The following is an 8,629-nucleotide window of genomic DNA, read 5'->3' on the forward strand; positions in this document are numbered from 1 at the left end:
TTCTTTTGAATTTTACAATAATATTATTATCATTGATTTTAATATTAATTGTATGCATTTATATGATTAACAATGCGAAAGATTCAGGATACCTTCGGGACCCGTCTTGAAACACGGACCAAGGAGTCTAACATATGTGCAAGTCATTGGGTTATATTAAACCTAATGGCGAAATTAACTTAACTTTTATATAATGGGATTAATTTTTAGTGAAATATTTTACTATTAATTCAATCCCGGGGCGTTCCATATAGTTATGTATAATGATAATTTATTATTATTTATACCTCTAACTGGAGCGTACCTTGAGCATATATGCTGTGACCCGAAAGATGGTGAACTATACTTGATCAGGTTGAAGTCAGGGGAAACCCTGATGGAAGACCGAAACAGTTCTGACGTGCAAATCGATTGTCAGAATTGAGTATAGGGGCGAAAGACCAATCGAACCATCTAGTAGCTGGTTCCCTCCGAAGTTTCCCTCAGGATAGCTGGTGCATTTAAATATTATGTAAAATAATCTTATCTGGTAAAGCGAATGATTAGAGGCCTTAGGGTCGAAACGACCTTAACCTATTCTCAAACTTTAAATGGGTAAGAACCTCACCTTTCTTGATATGAAGGTTGAGGTTATGATATAATGTGCCCAGTGGGCCACTTTTGGTAAGCAGAACTGGCGCTGTGGGATGAACCAAACGTAATGTTACGGTGCCCAAATTAACAACTCATGCAGATACCATGAAAGGCGTTGGTTGCTTAAAACAGCAGGACGGTGGACATGGAAGTCGTAATCCGCTAAGGAGTGTGTAACAACTCACCTGCCGAAGCAACTAGCCCTTAAAATGGATGGCGCTTAAGTTGTATACCTATACATTACCGCTAAAGTACATGATTTATAATACAATTTCGGTTGGATTATAAATTTTGAAACTTTAGTGAGTAGGAGGGTACAATGGTGTGCTTAGAAGTGTTTGGGGTAAGCCTGTATGGAGCCGCCATTGGTACAGATCTTGGTGGTAGTAGCAAATAATCGAATGAGGCCTTGGAGGACTGAAGTGGAGAAGGGTTTCGTGTGAACAGTGGTTGATCACGAGTTAGTCGGTCCTAAGTTCAAGGCGAAAGCCGAAAATTTTCAAGTTTTAATGAATTGTTGGGAATATATTATGTTTTCTTCATAGTAATTAAACACTTGAATAATTTTGAACGAAAGGGAATACGGTTCCAATTCCGTAACCTGTTGAGTATCCGTTTGTTATTAAAAATGGGCCTTGTGCTCCTCCTGGCAACAGGAACGACCATAAAGAAGCCGTCGAGAGGTATCGGAAGAGTTTTCTTTTCTGTTTTATAGTCGTACTACCATGGAAGTCTTTCGAAGAGAGATATGGTAGATGGACTAGAAGAGCATGACATTTACTGTTGTGTCGATATTTTCTCCTCGGACCTTGAAAATTTATGGTGGGGTTACGCATACTTCTCAACAGGCCGTCCCAATATCCGCAGCTGGTCTCCAAGGTGAAGAGTCTCTAGTCGATAGAATAATGTAGGTAAGGGAAGTCGGCAAATTAGATCCGTAACTTCGGGATAAGGATTGGCTCTGAAGATTGAGATAGTCGGGCTTGATTGGGAAGCAATACCATGGTTTATGTACTTGTTCTGGGTAAATAGAGAATTTCAGTTCTTGTTCCCCGGATAGTAGTTACGTAGCCAATTGTGGAACTTTCTTGCTAAAATTTTATAAGAATTATTACGCAAGATATATATTCTTATTTAATTATAACGATTATCAATTAACAATCAATTCAGAACTGACACGGACTTGGGGAATCCGACTGTCTAAATAAAACAAAGCATTGTGATGGCCCTAACGGGTGTTGACACAATGTGATTTCTGCCCAGTGCTCTGAATGTCAAAGTGAAGAAATTCAAGTAAGCGCGGGTAAACGGCGGGAGTAACTATGACTCTCTTAAGGTAGCCAAATGCCTCGTCATCTAATTAGTGACGCGCATGAATGGATTAACGAGATTCCTACTGTCTATCTACTTACGAGGTCTGACCGGAGACTTAATTCTGGTACCACGGGGAGTAGGAGCCCTTGGAGTTCGCTCCAACCTACTCGTGCGGACTGGCCCCTCGGGGAGTATCGTGGTGGTTGTGGTTTAATACCCGAATGCGGGGAGAGTGATATTTGTCACTCAATGTGGAGTTGCATTGCAACCGGGTGCCGGACCCAAAGTACGGCAGAGGTTTTAGATAGGCCTCGAACCTCACCAAGGTGGTTAGTGTGTCCATTCCACACGCCAATTGGTACTGAATAATGCATTGCATTTTTCGGGGCGCTGATCATCGCATTGATTTGATCCGCTGTGCTTTTGAGCACCGTGAGGTAAGGCCGTCGTCGGCAGGTACTCACGTTAATATTGGCTTTAGATGTCCCTATCTACTCATTCGATTGTAGAATTTCAGATTGTTCAGACGTGTTTTCGTTTCTGTGCGTTTTCTGTGTCGTGAATTTTTTTGTGAATTTGTGTTTTTTTGTGTGGGAGCCCTCAGCATTGGATGTAAGTACATTCATTTTGAGTATTTGTGTATTAGGTTGTGATTTGTGGTAGTTTTTTAGCGCATTTGCATACATATTTACGCATTAGTATATTAATATATACGTGCGTGTATATATGTGTGTTTTTCATAAAAAATTTTCATTTTCAATATATATTCGATTGTATGTGTAGATAAAGTTTGTCAGTACGTGTATACTTTTTCTGTAGTTGGCTTTGTATATTTTTACATTACTGCAAGTGTTTGAATATATATACAATTGTATGTACCCTGCAGTACGGCTGGTATGAATTTGTTAATTGCACTAGTGAATTCATATATTATAAGTGACTAGTTAATTCACGACACCGCCGTAATGCAGAGAAGCAGTGGTACAGGAGAGAGATTGTGAGAGAAGAGAGCATGATCTACAGCACGCAATTTTTTCAATATGTACTCTCAGTAGAATATCAGCGAAAAATAAGGGTGGAATGCAAATTTGAGAAAACCTAGTCGTTACAGTAAGCACAGTTTGATAAAAACGCTTGCATTATTACCGCATTTACATACATGTCGATCATGAAAAGCATGATTCACTGTAAAAAAACTTCTAAATTTCGCGACAAATGTTTACCGTTACATATGGAGACAGCGTTTTATTTGTAATTTTCAAGTAGTACTTTTTCGGCATTATAGTTTCATGCAACATCGCGTCGTGTTTGGTAATTAAATTTTTGATTAATAATATTTTAAACCGTTTAAATAAAAAGTGAATAAAGGTGAGAAAATGTATAAAGGCATTTGAAGCGCCTTCAATACGCGGAAAGGAAAAAATATTTAAAAATATTGAAAATCGCGGAAAAAACGGACGAAACTGTGAAGATTAAAGAAAATAAAAAATGTGAAAAGGATAAGCAAGTGGTAGAAATAGAAGAAAGTGTTTTAAACAGTGAGATAGATTTAGAGGCCAGAGAATTCCAGAAAAATATAGCTTAAATACATAGCTCAAGGTATGTACATATGTATATGTATAACTAAATATAATTATTTCAATACTTTAAGATTGAACTTTTACAATATTTCAGCTAAAGACAGAAAGGAATGCAATTGTCAGATGTTCTAAAACGCATGGAAGAGTATATAATTATAATAACTATAATTATTCTTTATTATTTTTTTAGAAACAATGCTACAGGATAACAAGCTTTTAAAAGGTAAGAAAAATATTATAGGGACAAGTATTAAATTCACGCATATATGTACATACATACATATCTACGTGTAAATAAATTTAATTCATCTGTACTTTATATACATAACTCCATATATGTTTGTTTATATTTATTTACATATTTCAGATCAACTCCGAATTTGCATGGAAGCAGTAGTCGATATGAAAGTGGTTGTAAATAAGTGGAATCGCCACATTGCTGAGGAAACTGTTTTAACAGCAAAATTTCCAATGTCAAGTGTGGAGGAGGTAGAATGTCTAAATGCAGAAATAAATAACGACAATCGCGAATGTTATGTAAGTTTTGGTCAATCTTTGCATCTTAATTCCTTTATAATAATTTCTTTTCTTTTCAGATAAAGACTATGAAATCTCTTTTTAGACCGGCAGGGGTGGTTTAAAATCTTAAAGAGATATTGATGGACGCTGTTGTCCAAGAATATAATATTGACGGAATTCATGGAAAAAAATCTTTAAGAGGTCTGGAGAGTTTTTACTTCCTAATTAGGTATGTAAATACTGTTTACTTCTTTCAAGATATTATAACTGTTTACGTTATGTTTGTGATAGCACTCAATTACATATTGATTTATCTGTGAAAATACATCTTTACTAAATTATTTTAATATACATATATCTTTCCAGAATCAATTCCAGTTAGCGATGACTTCGAGCCGGCCGAAAAAAAATTGCGCAAAGCAATTCAGCTACAAAAAATAGAATAAACATAGTGTAAATAAAAATAAATCCGAACATGATATGAATATTGACATATAAAAATTGTATCCTGTATTATTAAATGATGAATGGTATGAACTAAGTATGTAATGAGATAACTAGTGAAATATATAAGGTGGTAGGTAGTGAGGTAACTAGTGTAATATAGAAAGTTATAAGTGGTGAAGTAGCTAGTGAAATATTGAAGATGGTATGTAGGGAGGTAGCCAGTGAAATATAGTTAGTGAGCTACAAAAAATAGAATAAACATAGTGAAAATAAAAATAAATCCGAACATGATATGAATATTGACATATAAAAATTGTATCCTGTATTATTAAATGATGAATGGTATGAACTAAGTATGTAATGAGATAACTAGTGAAATATATAAGGTGGTAGGTAGTGAGGTAACTAGTGTAATATAGAAAGTTATAAGTGGTGAAGTAGCTAGTGAAATATTGAAGATGGTATGTAGGGAGGTAGCCAGTGAAATATAGTTAGTGAGCTACAAAAAATAGAATAAACATAGTGTAAATAAATATAAAAATAAATCCGAACATGATATGAATATTGACATATAAAAATTGTACCCTGTATTATTAAATGATGAATGGTATGAACTAAGTATGTAATGAGATAACTAGTGAAATATATAAGGTGGTAGGTAGTGAGGTAACTAGTGTAATATAGAAAGTTATAAGTGGTGAAGTAGCTAGTGAAATATAGAAGATGGTATGTAGTGAGGTAGCCAGTGAAATATAGTTAGTGATATGTGATGAAGTATCTAGTGAAGTATAGGTGGTGAATCACTAGTGAATAGTGTAAACCGGTTACCGCCAATGACATCGCCGTGTTAAATTCATGAGTGAATTGCATTGCGGGTATTATGGTGGGTAACCAGTGGTGGTTACCAGTAAGTAGTGAACTCACTAGTCTTTCACTAATGAGCCGAACTGAAGGGTATATTTTCTCATTTGTTAGTTTGTGTGTGCATATCATAGCTGGCTTTTGAAAATTTTTACATTGCGGCAGGTGTTTATTTATATACGTGTAGTTGAGTGTATTTTTGGAAATTTGAATTTGTTTTTGTGAAAAGAAAATTGGTTTGAGCAAGTGTTTTTTGTGTGACGTAATTTGTTTTTCGTTTGTTGTTTTTTGAGCACAGGTGTTTTCGTGCACAGGTGTTTTTGAGCACAGGTGTTTTCGAGCACAGTAGTTTTTGTGTGTAGGCGCGTGTAAGGTAGTGCCTTTTGGGGCTTACGTGGTTTACCCACATTGCTAGCGTGGGTGCTGACTCTCATAGAGTCTCAGTGTTTCTATGGTTGTTGTTTTTTCTGCTTTTTGGTTTTTCTACCAGTGAGTGTTGTGTTGGGTGTCTGGTACTGAGTTGCCACTTGTTTCCGGGGGGATTGGGCAGGTTTTGCTCGAAGGGTACCGGTGTCTGTCCGAGTGTTGAAGGTGCTGATTTTTGTTTAGACTGCGTTCGTAGCTGTTAACCTTAGACCTACAGTGCGATTTGGTTCAGCTCCACATCGGTTGGCTTGGAGCCGTTACGGGGACTTTGTTCTGTCCGGCAGTTTATTGGGTGACCAGTTCCAGACCGTTGGCTGGAGTTGTGGGTTGTGCCCTTGCGATTTCGCAATAATCGACTGCTTAGGTGGTAGCAGCTACTGGACGATTCTATTCTTATAGTTAGTTCCTTCAGTGCGTTCAGTCACACGTGTCTTGAGAGCAGCTGTTCCAAGTCTTGTCTGGTCGAGTGGCTTCTGTGCCAGTGTTTTGCCGGCGGATCAGCCTGCCTGGGGAAAGGCCGGAAGTAGAAATGCTTCCCTCACGGAGGAGAAGGGCTAAGCACCCTGCTGGGAATGAGGGGAAAGAGCTTGCGTTAGCAGTGGAGACCTCGTCGGCTGATGAGGGTACTGGACCTTCGGTTGGGTCCCCGCCGCGTAGGAAGGTTAGGATAGGTTCGCCATCGTTGGTGATGTTAGGGGATGGGAGTAGTTGTGCTGATATGGGTGACACCGCTGAAGAAGTGGTTGTCCACCCTATTGTCAGCAAGCGTGGAGGTGTAGTGAGGATTAAGGGGAAGAAGCGCATTAAGGGTACTTCTGCAAAGGAGTGTCTTGTTAGCGCTGTTAAGGAGGGTGGAGAAAATGGTGGTGTGGTTGGGGGAGGCGCTATCAGCCATGTTGCTGCCATGAAGGCAGTGACGGCTGAATTAAACGCATTGGTGTTTGGGGTTAAAGACTTTGAGGTCACTACCGCGAAAGGGCTGATGGAGCTTGCCTCGAAGTACGAGGCGCTCCTGATGACGGTAGTAACCGAGAATGCCCATCTTCGCGGTCAGGTTGACGCTCTCAGGGGGGGTTGTGGGGGATCTATTCCCCAATCGAAGAGGTCGGTTGTGGGTTTGGCTCCGGCTGAGTCGGTGCGTGCGCCTCCAGCACCTGTATTGGAGGCGATTGCTCCGGCATTGCCGAAGCCGGTTGAGACTTGGTCGGTGGTGGTGAGAAGCAAGATGTTTGTAGGCGGTGCAGTCAAGAAGGACATAGAGCTGCCGGTTGTGGCAATGCCCCCCATTGTCGCAACTGTGCATTTAAGGGTAGGCCAGCTGGGCATCTTATGATGTCAGCTGTCTGCCCGATTTACTGTGGCGTTGTTGAGCATGCCCTCTCCAGACACTGATGAGGGGATTTTTCAGCTTAATTGTCAGGGGTCGTATGCCGCTATGTGTGAGTTGGGGGGTTGTATGATTGAGGGGGGGTGTGGCATTGCCTTACTCCAGGAGCCTTACGCCACCAATGGTGTGGTTCGGGGTCTTCCTGGAGGTTTTAGAATCTTTACGGACCTTGGGGTTAATGCTGCAATAGTTGTGAATGATTCCGGCTACGATTGTGTAGTCTTGGATTCGTCACAACAGGGGGTGTGTGTCTATAGAGGGGGAGTTCGGTAGAATGATTGTCTCTAGTTTGTATTGCAAATTTAGCGAGCCTCTAGAGCCCTACCTGGGCTATATGGATAAGTTACTACTTCTGGCGAGTGGTAGCCCATTAGTCCTAGGGTTGGATGCGAATGCCTCGTCCTCGATGTGGTTTAGTAAGGTATCCAGACATTCGTCTGGATATCAAAGCCACGTTCGAGGCGAGGTAATGAATGAATGGGTGTTGGCTAAGGGCCTTCACATTCTGAATGAGCCGAGTGAGTGGTATACGTTTAATGGGCCTAGGGGTGTGAGTGATATTGACGTGACGCTTATGAATGAGGCAGCAAGTAGAGTGTTTGATTTTAAGTGGGAGGTTAGAGGAGGGGGGGTGGGGTCTGAGTGATCAGAATTTGATCCAAATTGTGGTTGCTCCTCGTTCCCCTCCTTTGGTGTGTGTGAGTCCATTGCGGCGATGGCGTACCTCTGGTATTGACTGAAACCGATATGGACAGAGTGTAAGGGAAGCGGTGTTAGAAATACCGCTTAGAGTGTTTGATGATCTGGAGGTGGATGAGCAAATTGCTCGGCTGTGTGAGTTGGTGTGGGGTGTGAATGACAGATTGTTCAGGAAGTGGGGAAGTTTTAGGGTTAGAAAAATTAAGTGGTGGACGCATGAGTTAACCTTGAAGAGGAGGACTGTCCGGCGGTTGAGACGAAAGTTTCTACGTGCTCGGCGGTTCAATTCTCATAGGCTGACCCAGATTAGGTATGATTTTAGTTGTGCGATGAATGAATATAAAGATATGATTGTGAAAATTAAAGAAGAATAGTGGAGGAGTTTTGTGAATGACAATAGGGATGACCCCTGGGGTCAGGTCTATAAGATCTGCAGGGGTTGTAAGAGGGAGGATATCACCTCTCTTCGTGTTGGTGACACTGTGTTATCAACGTGGAGAGAGTGTGCTGGGGTTCTGTTAGGAGCGTTCTTTCCCAGGGCTGAAGTTCAGGCACCGCATGAACATGAGTTACCTGTTCCTCAATTAGATGATGGGGAGCTGGGATATGCTTTTTCCCTGGTCAGGTCTAAACGGTCTCCAGGTTTTGATGGTCTGAACGGAGAGATGTGCAAATGCTTGTGGAAGTTCATTCCGGAATACTTGGAGGTCATTTATGATAAGTGCATTTGTGAGGGATATTTTCCACGTGAGTGGAAAAGTGC

At 40.5% G+C, this 8,629-nt stretch overlaps 1 long non-coding RNA gene and 1 pseudogene across 2 annotated transcripts; both read left to right on the top strand.

Moving 5' to 3' along the window:
- LOC128923403 (large subunit ribosomal RNA) overlaps positions 1–2,140 on the top strand; it is a 2,821-nt pseudogene extending 681 nt beyond the window's left edge.
- A 694-nt stretch (positions 2,141–2,834) lies between these two features.
- On the top strand, positions 2,835–5,440 carry LOC128922954 (uncharacterized). 2 transcript variants are annotated; one of them, XR_008472122.1, is made up of 5 exons: positions 2,835–3,546; positions 3,622–3,750; positions 3,895–4,064; positions 4,124–4,275; positions 4,413–5,440. It is a non-coding gene; the product is annotated as an uncharacterized LOC128922954 (long non-coding RNA). The 2 variants fall into 2 exon arrangements; XR_008472123.1 differs by having other exon boundaries at positions 2,837–3,546; positions 3,718–3,750.
- Positions 5,441–8,629: the final 3,189 nt, after the last annotated feature.

This window comes from Zeugodacus cucurbitae, chromosome X, assembly GCF_028554725.1.
Source record: "Zeugodacus cucurbitae isolate PBARC_wt_2022May chromosome X, idZeuCucr1.2, whole genome shotgun sequence".
Lineage (NCBI taxonomy): Eukaryota > Metazoa > Arthropoda > Insecta > Diptera > Tephritidae > Zeugodacus > Zeugodacus cucurbitae.